This window comes from Lucilia cuprina, chromosome 3, assembly GCF_022045245.1.
Source record: "Lucilia cuprina isolate Lc7/37 chromosome 3, ASM2204524v1, whole genome shotgun sequence".
Lineage (NCBI taxonomy): Eukaryota > Metazoa > Arthropoda > Insecta > Diptera > Calliphoridae > Lucilia > Lucilia cuprina.
The window spans coordinates 27,793,911-27,808,541 of NC_060951.1; the positions used below are offsets into that span (position 1 = coordinate 27,793,911).

Consider the following 14,631-nt stretch of genomic DNA (forward strand, 5'->3'; position numbering starts at 1 on the left):
GCATAATACCATTCGAACTGTAGTAGAGTAGGAAATTAATACCATGAAACACCGAAGATCATGAGTTTTTAAAATTTTGGTGAAAATATTTCTAAGATGAAAAAAGATGTGTCTATGCCGAACGGCGTAGACAAAAAGCGTTTTCTAATTTCAGGACGTGTTATCTTTAATCACAGATGTGATGGAGGAAAGCTAATAAAAAACGAGAAGCTAGACGGTTAAAAAAATAAAAGAACCACCATCTTATGCCATAGTTTACAAAAGAAGACACCGGGGCGATCTCACAGTTTATGATGCCGGTAATCCGACAGACCAAATTACAAAAGATCAACAGGGTAAACTAGAAGATCAGGTTAACAATAAAATAGAGAAAGAGCAAGTAACCAATAGAGGGCGTGTGCAGTTCTGCTCTTATAGTCCACTATGTACATAAAAGGATAAGGAAATAAACTGGATAATGAACGTATACTGGATTTTCTTGGAGTTTAAAAGGCCGTGGAAAACTGGGATATTTTTGACAGGAAAGAAGAACCTGAGGGAACTCTATTCATAATAGGTATCGAGCAGAACTCTACAGCTAGTCTTGCTAAGAATAAAGTTAAGACTTAATTCACCTTTAAAGCTGTCACTTTCAAAATTTAAAGGTCTGTTATATAAGTTTACTATAAAACCTAAGATGAAGCATCAGTAGACACTACTGATAACGTTGAGGATTCAACTTCTAAAAACAACAAAGTTACCATTAAACAAACACGCCAGAAGAAATTATAGCGACCCTTTCCAAAATTGGGAAAGCGCTGATCGAAAATACTATCAAAATTGGCCCCAACAAGGATACTAAAACACCAAACGATTTTCATTGACAGATTTATCTTATTACTGGTACGCGATTAAGGTTACTTACTTGCTGGAAATGAAATCATCATGTTTTAACCAATTACTCGGTAACTTATTAGTACTTAAAATAGAATAAATGATAAAACAAGTCCGTCATATTCTAATTTAGATTTCTGGAGCAGTGGACACAAATGTATTTCATTTCAAACTATTTATATAATTTTCAATCATCAGCATGCATGCGAATAATATGTAGTGTATGATTTACACAGATTGTTCTCAAAATGAACTACTATGATGTTAGTTGCTTTTATTAACTCTTAATTCTACGTAATAAATGAATAAACGATTTTTTACTGCCAATATAAATTTTTACTGCCAATACTTCCTCAATACATTAAAAATTATAGATTTGCATATTTGTTTTCCATGCTATGACATCTAATACATATTTGTTATTTAATATTATTATAATATAAGTACACACTTAAGATAAGTTTTCAAGTACATTGTTAAGTGTAAGTGATAACTTACAAAGTAAATGGTTATTATATTTCAATTTCCTATAAAGCGTACATATACAAAGAACAGCATAATTATGCATATATAAAAAGAAAGATAACTATTATATGTTATAAGTATAAAATAGATATTTTATCTTACATTCAATATTTAAAACAAACATAGATTAATAAAATTTACAAAACAGTTTCCTAAGAAGCATTAGAAATGTAAATACATGATTTGTGCTTACAGTTGAAATGTTTCACATATAAATGTTTATGTTAATAGAAAAATAATCCCCAAAACACTTATTTATAACACCTAGTAAAAGAATGAATTACGTACGCATAACAAGTGAGAATACATGACGTATACTTAATATATATTTATATTCAACATTGAAATATTACTTATACGTCTAAGTAGTAATACTAAACTAACGGGAAGGTAAAGTTAAAAATTTCTTATTATTATTCGTTTAACTGAATATATATAAGTTTCAAGTTGAAATTTTAAACAATAAGGCATAAAACTACAAGAACATCATACTACTTGACTTAAACGAAAAAATGAACAACACTAACAAACTACATAACTATAACTAAGAAAATGTCAAAAACTGCCACTCGTTACAATATTAAATATTCATACATGTGCGCTGGTTTATAAATAAACATATGGAGAACCTTGAAGAAATTTAAAGATGCAATAAGGTGGCATTGTTTGCTATTAATTATTTTTATTTAAACTGGCTAGAAATAGAATAAATATTCACAATAAAGGAAAAATATTAAGTGTGTTCTTCATCGAGCTTTGAATACTTAATAACAAGTATATGTCCCATGCATTACTTTTTAGTAGGAATGCCTTTAAAATTTTGAACCAATTCTGTAATAATTAATCTAATTCTTCCACAAATTTTCATTACACGATTGAGTTAAAACTTTCCTTTTCAAGCGCGTAACTGCTAAGCGAAATTGGCTTGGAATTCATATAAAGTATTAAAATTATAATAAAGAAGTTTAAAATTAAAAAAAGGAGTATAATTTCAATCAATAGACAATGAACTCTCTTTTCTCGTTCTCTCTGACATAGTGAAGGAGATAATCAAGAGCTTTGCTCCTTATAAAGGTGCAGGGCCGGCACTTTTGCAGATGAAGGCGGAACTGGTTTCCGTACATCTGCCACAAATGTTCACTATTTGTTTAAAATTAACATATACTCTAAATAAATGGCAGGATACAAGTGTAATATTTATATCCAAATAAAGGAAACGAAGCTGTGCGACACCGAAGCCCTATCGAACGATAAGTGTTACGTCTTTCCTAACTCAAACCTTGGAACGGATAGTCGATAGTATCGTTAAGAGCGGTATACCAGACAAAGTTCTCAAATATATACAGCGTGCCTTTGTAAAGGGGCGATTGATGGAAGCCACGTTAAACAAAGTTTTCCACTACATATGTAGGTGAATCCTTCTATAGCAAATTGTGTACACTGGCGGTATGTATTAACATCGAATGCGCCTTAAATAACATGCGCACTGATACTCTTATCTAATACCTGAACCAGTTTGATGTTAAATAGATGATCCATAACTGGGTGGCATTTTGTCAGTTTACCCTAACCTAGAATGGACTTAAACCTGTCTGCTATGAAGACAGTGTAATACCGAGACGACTCAATATTAATCCGGTGAAGACAGAAATCTGTTTTACAAGAAAGACAAAAATTTCACCAGCATCTTCTTGCCATGCTTTCTGGGCAAAAAGATGCTGATTAAGACAGAAATCTGTTTTACAAGAAAGGCAAAAATTTCATCAGCATCTTCTTGCCATGCTTTCTGGGCAAGAAGTTGCTGCTGACAAAGAATGTTAAGAGCTTATGTGTAATCCTTGACCGGAAATTAAAATGGAGACACCACATAGAGGGTTGGATTAACAAAACGTTGCTAAACAATAGGTATGATAACTAAAGGCATCAAATAGGGTTTTAGTCCTACTATGACAAAGTGTTATTAGCTTTATATTTCAATAATGTGTTGAATTTGGGAGTTTGGCGTACATGTGTACTACGTCATCAAAGGCTCTGAAAATGTCTCTAGATATTCCACCCATTGAAACATATTTAAGATATGGAAGGCTCTTTACTTTAGGCGATCTAGCCAAAAACGGTTATAGAATGCATCATCAAAGAACACATTGGAAGGTTATACACAATCGCCGGACATACCTAAAATTTTCCTTCCTTTTCCAGGTATGTTCAGAGTAAACTCTGTCCATACCAGAATAATCACAATGTGTCCCTGTGAGTAAGAACTAGGTTTCAGCTGACAAAGAATGTTAAGAGCTTATGTGTAATCCTTGACCGGAAATTAAAATGGAGACACCACATAGAGGGTTGGATTAACAAAACGTTGCTAAACAATAGGTATGATAACTAAAGGCATCAAATAGGGTTTTAGTCCTACTATGACAAAGTGTTATTAGCTTTATATTTCAATAATGTGTTGAATTTGGGAGTTTGGCGTACATGTGTACTACGTCATCAAAGGCTCTGAAAATGTCTCTAGATATTCCACCCATTGAAACATATTTAAGATATGGAAGGCTCTTTACTTTAGGCGATCTAGCCAAAAACGGTTATAGAATGCATCATCAAAGAACACATTGGAAGGTTATACACAATCGCCGGACATAACTAAAATTTTCCTTCCTTTTCCAGGTATGTTCAGAGTAAACTCTGTCCATACCAGAATAATCACAATGTGTCCCTGTGAGTAAGAACTAGGTTTCAGCTTTTTTGACAGATTCATACTTTGGTCTATCGGATACATCTCTAGGTGCTGTTGCCGACTCAACAGAAGCCATCCCATATGCCTGGTTGTAAACGAAAGTAATGTTTTACACCTCGAAAGTTAAGCAACAGGGCAGAAATGGTCAGAGATTAGAAAGCTCAAGTACTTGAAAAAAGTGCTTGTACATAGACCGTGCATCCATGTATCAAAATTGCGTCCTGCATGTAAAATACTCAAAGGGGCAAAGGTGAGTCTTTTATTATATTCACCCAGTGGTTATAAAAGTACCACCGTGAGATAGGGCTTCGCGTCAAGTACACATGTTAAGCACTTCAACTTCAATACCAAATAGCACATCAAACACAAAATATGTTGTAAACTTTGAAACGCTGATCTCAAATAGAATGTCTGAGTCAAGCGCAACTTTAGAGTAAACATCAATAAGAATATGGATGGGCCAGGAGTTCTATATTGAAGACCCCGAAACAGAAATATACCACCGTTTAACTAATCATAACATAAACTTCCAAATATAAATTCGAGCAAAAACGAACTCTTAGTACATTCACATCATACATGGTTTTTGAGAACTTTTTTAAAAAATTTCTACGCAAGATGATTAATTTTGTGCTCCATTCCAGGCTTGATCACCTATTTACTCAATATAGAAACACCTCAGCTCTTAATATGTGTAATTTCATGGCAATATATCCAATAGTTTCATAATAATGTCCAATGTTTTTTCTAAACCTCTGTGCAACGATTGAAAATCTTAATACTTAGCTGCACAATTTTTGTATGCAATCTATTCGAAATGGATCTCAAAAATTACATAATTTTAAGTTTATTGCAAGAAAAATAATAGCACTTGTTCTTTGAGTATTCCAGCTGCCCAAAATGACTTTTAGTTGAGGAACATTTAATTTTGATCCACCTTAATGTTTATATGCATATGTAAATAACTTATAAACTTTTTTAGATGTATATGTATATTATAGAAAAACAACAAAAAGTCGTGTATGTCAAATTATATAAAACTAAAAAAAAACACATAAATTTTATTAACCCTACACAGATGTATGTAAAATATAAATAACAAAGCTGACTGCTAAAGTCGGAAACGTCAAACATACTTGTTGTAGAAATTAATTCAAAATTTACTACTTTTAAGCAAAAGAACACTTTTAGTTCCCACGACCAGATTAAGGGTTAAAGATAACAATTTTCTTGTTATTTTCTGCTTCTTCTTTTTTATAGCATTTTGAGGATTAAACATTTACGTTTTTGTTCGAGTATTTCTAGCAGATTTCCGCCTTTAAAACAAATTTATATTGCGTTTGAATTTTGTGTTTGATTTACTTACATGTGTTCGAGAGGGAACTATAAAAGTGTTTATTTATATAAATTTTTTTCGTGTGACTTAGATAGCAAAACAATTTGTTTGCCATGAATGATAGAGGAATTGCAAGTGTAATGCACTTCATGGTTAAGTACTTGTATCAGGGGTGACATTGAACAAGGTAAGCTAAAAATTAAACATGTTCTTGCCATCAGCAGGGACACAGATGGGTGTGTAATATAATTGACTAAGTCCACAAGGTTTGATAGACGTAATACATTGTATTTAGTTTAGAGTAAATAATTTATAAGAATATTTTTAGTTTCGTTTTTAGTTTTTCTTAAGTTAAGCCAAATGTTTATGACAGTTTTGGGTATTAAGGGAATTGACATAAGTGAGGTAATTAAAAATATGTGTGGTGTAGTTATAAATTAGGATCTCATGTGTTATTTGTAATAAAATTTAAATTAAAGAATGATTTCACTTTAAAAAATATAAAAAAAATGTTTTGAAATAAATATGTTCCCTTGGGATTAAAAGAATGCCTTTTCCAACTGTTGTACGTTAACAAAGCTCACTGTTTCCCTAATTTTTCTTTTTCACTTTACCTTGGCAACTTATTTATCGCTTAAACGCTTTTCAGCTTAAATTAAATTAAGATTCAAAACTTTAATCCAAAAAGTAAAAATAATTTGTTTTATTTAGTTTTTTTCACAATTATTTTATAAGCCATTTATAAAGGTTCTCCTTCGTTTAGGTGACCACAACAAAAGTCTTTTGTTATTTATTTCATATTGTTTTTTTTTTTTCATTTTACCTCCCACAACTGTATTTAACTTGTATGAAGTAATTGAAAAATCGCATTTAGCCAGACACAAGTCCTCTTCTTTACTATATGGCAAAATACAATTTCTTTTTATAAAAACAATAACAAAAGGAAAAAAGTAAACAAATAATAATAAAAAAATATTAAATTCTTTTGTTGTTTTATTAAAACACAAAATGAAGTGGCCTGGTCGAATGAATAATCTCGAATTGAATACTTGAAATCTAATAATATGAAATAAAAGCAATCTAAATAAAGCTTATGGGCAAAAAATAATTGTATAAAATTAAAAAAAAAAAAAAAAAAAACTATAAAACTATATAGAATAAACAATAATATTTTCTAAAACAGAGGTTGTCACAAGGAGGCATCGAGAACAACTTTATTTTGCTAAAGTTTAACAAAGCCATGGATTGAAGATGTATTCATATACATTAGGTTATCCCCTGTAATAAAAGCCAAAAAAAAAAATAAAAAAAACATATTAAAAAAAATTAAAATCTTTATCTCAATTTAAAAAGATTTTCTGGAACCTCTTCGAAATAAGTCTCTAAGCTAGTCGCGGTAAAATTTAATGTACATACATACAAACGTATTAATGTGCATTGCCACGTGGAATCGATAACTCTCTTTACCTGTTGGTCATGTTTACCAACCAACCTCTGCTTTAAACACTTACTATACTTTGGTATTTACATACACTGAAAGATATGAAATTATATAAAAACTTAAGTATGAATATACAGAACGGCATAGTCGACTATATGATACCCTACACCTATATTAAAAATGTGGATTACTTTTTATATAATAAATTTTATATGATTTTTAACTTAATTTCTAGATAACTTTACCCTACACCACTTTAGTGGGGAGGATATATTGGGTTTGTGCCGATGTAACTAACGCAAAATAATATTGGTCCTATACCCACCTAAGAGTATACTAGTCAGCACAAAATTATTTTCTGAGCCAATTAAGCTATGTTCGTCCGTCTGTCCATCTGTCCCACCATATAGACCTTGTAATCAAACCAAAGGTCGCAATTTTGATGATAATTCAATGAAGTTTGGTACATGACATACTATTGTTCCAGGGTCGAAGTTTATTGAAAATAGGTAAAATCGGTTCATTATTCACCTTGCTCCTATACAACTGAACTCCCGAATAGGGATTGTAAACCTTTTAATCAAACTACAGGTTGCAATTTTGAAGACAATTCATTAACATTTGGTACAAGATCTTCTATTGTTAACATCGGTCCATTATTTCACCTAGACCCCATAAAACTGAAACCGCCGAATAGGGCTTTTAAGTTCATAATTATGTTTAATATACTCGTATCTCGACAAAAAACTGCAAAACCAAGTTCTATACTAGTCTTGATGATCTTCATGAACTTAATTATTTTACAGCCTCATTTGACCCTAGACTTTTTGTAAGTCTCATTTTATTTTTAGGGTATTATATGGTCGGCTAAGAATACTATAATATTAGGGTATTATATGGTCGGCTAAGAATACTATAATTTATTATCTTTTTTATTTAATTTTGACAAAAAGAAACTTACGTCACGTCTTACGTGATTCTGATTCGATTGGTATACTTTATGGAAGGTGTAGGACCAATATTTTTGGATGCCACGAAAGTCAGCACAAACGTATAATGCCATAGTGATGTAGGGTATAATAAACAACAACAAAAATAACATAACGTGTTCATAAACATAAAACCATACTTTTAAACCAACAAATATTACACAAACAAATCTAATATTTTGTTGTTGTTATTATTTATAAGTTCATGTACTACCACAAATATTTGTTTTAATTATAAAATTTTCTTATTAGAACTTAAACTTCCCTCGTTGTTCTAGAATTAGAACCACTCCCCTCAAAAAGGGACTATGCAATCGTTAAAGTTCACTGAATAATAATGTCAAATCGAAAGTTCTCAATTATTAGAAAATATTTTAATTGTTTTTTTTTTTTAAATTTATATTTATTTTTATTTAATTCTATATTTCTTCAAAAATATCAAAAAATTAATATAAACTTTTTAATACTCTTCATAACTTCCAATCATATTTTGAATAATTATTCAATGCCATTCAATTAATATGATAATAATATAAGATTTTTTCTATTTACTTTCAGATTCATATTGAACCACTCAAAATCATGTGAACTAAGGTATGATTGTATTTTAAGTATAAAATCATATAAATTACAGAGTCACAACTATTGTATTAACAAAAGCAATATTTTCCTAGAATTTGCAAATGTTTCCTTAAATACCGAATATTATTTAAATATTATTATGATTATATTGAAAATAATAAAATGTAATTTTAAATATGTGTGTGTGTTGAATAAGAAAATATAAACCCACACACACACAATATATAATGCAAACAAATAAATTCCTTTGTGTCCTGTACTTGGCTCAAGATAATATACATCATAATTTTTGAGTCATATTTAATATTTTATTTTTCTTGACTTCATTTTACATTTCCAAACACATGCATACAGCTAAGGGGTTAAAGAGAGAGGTTAAGTTTAGTATTGGTGCGAGAAAAGCGAAAAAGAATAATAACAGATGTTGGCTAATTTAAGTGGCGCCATATTGTTCGCTGTTTTAGGATTGTTAAGAAAAAGTGAATGAACAAAAAAAAAACTAAAAATTGCACAACAACAGCATATGATGACGGTGCACTTAGATGACGCCAAAATATTGCTGCTGTTGCTGATGCAACCATCATTGTTGCAGCTTTCGCTGTTGGTTGCTAAATCACATGCAACTTTGCTAAAAAAAAATATGAACATGAAATATAAAAAAATTGGATTGTAAAGAATGCCAACCAGTTTTGTTTAAAGTAACTAACCAAAAAAGCAAACACAACAAACAACTTGCAACTACACATACACAAAATTATGTAAACAAACATGAATAGTATGATAAACAATTGTTTTTTTTTTTTTTTTGGAAATTTAAGCGAATTCGTTTAAATGTATTGACTAGTATACAGTATGATCAACTGTAAAGAATAAATTTTCATTTCGTTATGCTTACAAGTATGTTGATAACTTTGTTGACACACTGTCTCTGCCTACATACACACTATATCACATAAGTACTAACACATTCATGTTTACATAAACTGTATAAATGTTTGTATTTAAAACAAGTGTAACATTTCACGGTCATTGTTTTAACTAAAAATATGTGATAAATTCACTACTGCCTTCCCACTAGAATAATAAAAACGAACCAAACTAAACAAAAAACTAAGCTGGCAACATCAGCACCATCAAAATGCTTGCAAAAGACAGTGTTTTTGTTGTCATTTCTGTTGGTAGTCACATAATATAAATTTTGGAAAAAAAGATAAACATTTATGGATTGTAGGAAAATAAATACACTTGTATGTGTTCAAATACAACTAAGTTATTCCTAACTTAGATTAAGATTCAGGTTCTGAAGATATCAGGGGTCTTTAAAATATTTAGTTCAACATACAGATAAGCAGACAGACAGACAGACAGACTGCAGACAGACAGACAGACAGACCGACAGACCGACAGATTGACAAACTGACAGATTGACAGATTGACAGACAGACAGACTGACAGACTTACAGACAGACTGACAGACAGACTGACAAACTGACAGACTGACAGACGGACAGACAGACAGACAGACAGACAGACAGATATACTGACTGACAGACTGACAGACGGACAGACAGACAGATATACTGACTGACAGATATACTGACATAGCCTAATCGATTACGCTATTTAGAAGGACTCGGTATATGTATATATGATTTATAAAGTCGGAAAATTATATTATTTTCTTCCAACAACATTTAAAACAAAAATAATATTCTTTTATTTATATAAAATAATAATTTTTAATTATTAACACACCCCACCCTCCAATCAAATTATTTCAAATGTTTCAAATTTTCAAATGTTTTCTCTTACAGTTTGTTAAGTAATTTATGGGCATCCACTAACTTTCTAACTAAATTGTACAATTTACCATGTAATTCTAGTCTAATACTACTATTTGAGTAATTTGTTAGACTTCCAAGCAATTTCATAAATTTTTTGCTTAAATACTTTATAAGTTGGTTATGCAATAAGTAATAAATTACATTTATGGATTTGAAATTTGTTCTTTCTGCTTTATTGCACACAAAAAAATAAGAATATAAAAACTATTGTTTTATGCTCGCATTGCTGTTTAAAAAGGTAACCAAAATATATAGTTCAAAAAAGAAAATAAATCAATAATATAGAAAAAAGTACAATTTGTATTACATTAACCCCAGAGACTTTAGAAATCTGTTACCGTGTCTCAGCAAGAAAAAAATTTAATTTAAAATACTTACTACAACTTTAAAAACTTACAAAAGGAAGAAAAACTGTTGGAATTCATAAATCCTTCGGCAGCTTTAAGTTTTCACTTGTAAATAGGATTTAGTAGTACAACTGCATACAAGAGACAATACACTATAGGAATATCTATGAGAAAAAAATTATATAACACTTTGTTTTTGCCATCGTCTAAAGGTATTTGAAATATTTACTGCAATAAAATATAGTTCCATTGTACTTACACATTTATTGCCCACACATTTTTATTTGTTCTCATATCATTTTGTATGACTAAGTAAAATGATTTTTCTTTATAATGGAATTTGTTTTGTTGTAAATAATAGTCCAAGGGATTTTGATGCCATTTTCGTTTGTTCTATGCCATCGCACATAATGGCAGGAAATATACAATTGTAATGAAAGGCATGATGGCATGACAAATTGTTTAAGATGATTTTTTTATTGTTGTGAGAGTTTTTTTTGTTCTTTTTATAATATTTTTTAGAACAAATATTTAACGGACTTTAAAATGTTCAGTTATTAGTGATCAATGGCATTAAGTGTTTTGGAATTTAAAATATGTAGTAAGCAATTGACTAACTTACATGCAAGTGAAATAACAAAATTTACCATATTATTATGTTTGTGGTTATTGTTTGTTAATTATCCCTAAATCTGCATAATCGAAAAATCATAGTTTTTGAATAATTTTTTAGAAGTTGTCTCAGATTTGATGATATTGAGATGATATTTATGGGCCAGTGATAGTGTTCTTCCCGACGGTATGTGTAACAGCGGTATTGACGATCCGAATCTCGCTGATATCTTCTGAAAACTGATTTCAACACACAGGAAAAAACAAACGGACATAGCTAAATAGATATATTAAAGTTTTGCTTTCAGTGCTAAGTTGCTAAAGTTGCTAAATATTTTCCTTAACTTTCCTTGATCATAAAGATACTTTTATTTTCTTTTTTTTTAAATTTTCTCTTGTTAATAAAACTATAATTAATCAATCAATCTTAAGTTCATTAACCTCTTTGCCAACTATTTATTATAACGTCTATAAAAAGATTTATTTCTTAACGTCAACAATTTTTACTATAAAAGCTTTATAAAATTGTTAAAGTTTTTAATAACTAAATGCACACATACGTAAGAACGCAACAACAGAAAGTATAAATTATAGTTAAAGGAAAACTTTATATTTATGAAATGCTATTAATAAAAAACTCTTTAAACAATAAAAAATAATAAATAAATAAAGTTTTAGTAAAGGAAAAAATTTTAGCAAACTGGAACGAAGAAACAAACAAACAACAAAACTTTTTTTTAAATATCTGCAATAATTTTGTTAAATTGCTGCTGCAGTACAGCAATTGAAAGTAACAGACGGACAAACGTAGAATGTATAGAACAGGGTTTTGTCATCAACAACAACAGCAGCTAGAAACGAGCATCATCTTATAACAAAATTAACACACTTGAAAACAACAGCAGCAATTGTTGTTGTTGTTGTTGCTGCTGTTGTTGAAAAACATTGTTACTCGTATTCTTCACACTAATTACACTAACAAGTTGTGAAGGAATAAACTAAAGAAACAGGAAAATTGTTGTTGCCTCTATACACAATACTTATAAGCTTAACATATAAAGCAAATTAGCTCTGAAAGGATTATATGGGACTGAACATGGTACTTTTCGTGTTAAATTTAATAAAGATAATTAAAACAATTGCTACAGCAGCTACAAATGCCTAGAATGAAAAAAAGAACTAAAACAACCCAAAAAAATCTCATACGAAAAAAAAAGAACCCAAAAACTGTATTTATTGTTGTCCATTATTTAGCTGTTGTAGAAAATGATGCAGCATAATACGAGACAATATATTAATTTTTCTTTTTGAGACACTAACGAATACAAATGGTGTTTATTTATAATATTATTTAATATTAAGATAGGAAAGGATTGTATAATATTTTGCTTAAAGTTCAGCTATGGCCTGTATAGACTCAAATGTTTTAAGATTTGAAATTTGTTAGAATAACTTGTTCTTAATGTACTCAAGTATTCCACTCAAAATTACATACATATGTAGATATATTTAAAATTTACACTTATTGAATAAAATCATAACTTTCATTACAAAAATAATTGTGGTTAAATTGAAATCTAAAATATATTTTCTCCACCCCATTAACACCAATCGTATGAAATGTCGAATAACATTTTTATTATTTATTTTTAGCAAATAACTATTAAATAATGTTTGCTTTTGTTTTTTTATACATACGTACACATAAATATTTTCATATATTTTTTGTATTTTGTGCAACATTTTGCACAAATATAAAATCGATTAAACCACAATTAAAACATAACACAAAAGTGCCGCAAAATAAATGCAAAGTCCACATACATACATATATTAATATACAGCCCTACAGTTTTAACGTGAGAAAGGTCTATAAAAGTTTGTTGGTAACCAAGCCATGTCTGTCCGTCTATTGCATTCCAGATAGAATGATATAATATCCTGTTCTAGTTCAGTTCTAGTTCAGTTCTAGTTCAGTTCTAGTTCAGTTCTAGTTCAGTTCTAGTTCAGTTCTAGTTCAGTTCTAGTTCAGTTCTAGTTCAGTTCTAGTTCAGTTCTAGTTCAGTTCTAGTTCAGTTCTAGTTCAGTTCCAGTTCAGTTCTAGTTCAGTTCTAGTTCAGTTCTAGTTCAGTTCTAGTTCAGTTCTAGTTCAGTTCTAGTTCAGTTCTAGTTCAGTTCATGTTCAGTTTTAGCACAGTTTTAGTTCAGTTATGGTTAAGTTTTAAATAGCCCAAACATTTCTGTATTGCATCCTTAGGTTCACATGACAAATATTTGGCGATAATGGTGTGTCAATTGTGATCGTTTAAATCGCTGTAATCACCAAAGTTTACAGGACCGTTTAAGAATGTACATATATATGTATATACATATGTATGTATAAAAGTATTCGTTTCGGTGTAATGACATTTTAAACCCCCAAGGATATTTTCATTTAATGTGATGAAAAAAAGTGTTGCTATAAATATACACTATACGTTTGTATATGTGTATAGTACTTTCGCTATCATCATACAACTAAAATAAAACCATTGATTCAATATGATTCAATGCTTCATTTCGAATAAAAACTCACTACTGGAGTATTTAATAGATAAAAGCCAATTTATGTACTTGTCGTTCGTACTAATTGTTTGTTATATCTCTTTCCATTGCAAAATTGCAACAAAAAATATTACTTAAACTCTGGAAACGAAAACAAAAAACGACTATTGAATTAAAACAATTTGGTGTTTTTCTTTCCATCGATAATTTTACAATTTACCAACACATTTGTAAATGTCCTCTGGTTTCTATTATACAACAAAAACAATGATGCTATTCTGCTGATATTAATGTGAAGGACAGTAATTCAATTAAAGGACACTTTACTCGTAACAGATGTGCAGTAATTTTAATGGAAATATTTTTTTTATTCTTTGAATTTTTCGTCTTGCTATTAAAAAGACATATTACATACATATAAACATATTTTCCACAAGAAAGGTAATTTTTTAGTTTGTATTCTTTAAAAACATACAATATATTTTGTTTCTTTTTATTGCTTGATAAGGGTTATTTTCTATGGTTATTTAATGTTTTTATATTAATTTAATTTAATGAATTTCATTGGAATATGTTTAAGCTTGACTTCATTTAGAAGAACAGAATCAGTTAAAATGAACACAAAAGATATAGACCATAGAATACACTATATACCATACTATAGACTAGACTATAAACTAGACTATAAACTATACTCTAGACTAGACTATAGACTAGACTATAGACTAGACTGTAGACTAGACTATAGACTAGACTATAGACTAGACTATAGACTAGACTATAGACTAGACTATAGACTAG

The 14,631-nt window shown here is 29.7% G+C and overlaps 1 protein-coding gene across 5 annotated transcripts in view; it reads left to right on the forward strand.

Moving 5' to 3' along the window:
* Positions 1-8,441: 8,441 nt before the first annotated feature.
* Positions 8,442-14,631, forward strand: part of LOC111685989 — a 102,985-nt gene continuing 96,795 nt past the window's right edge. For all 5 annotated transcript variants that reach the window (XM_023448274.2, XM_046945638.1, XM_046945639.1 and 2 more), the window contains exon 1: positions 8,442-8,495. The gene's annotated coding sequence lies outside the window, so the exon portion shown is untranslated. The remainder of the gene's footprint in view (positions 8,496-14,631) is intronic.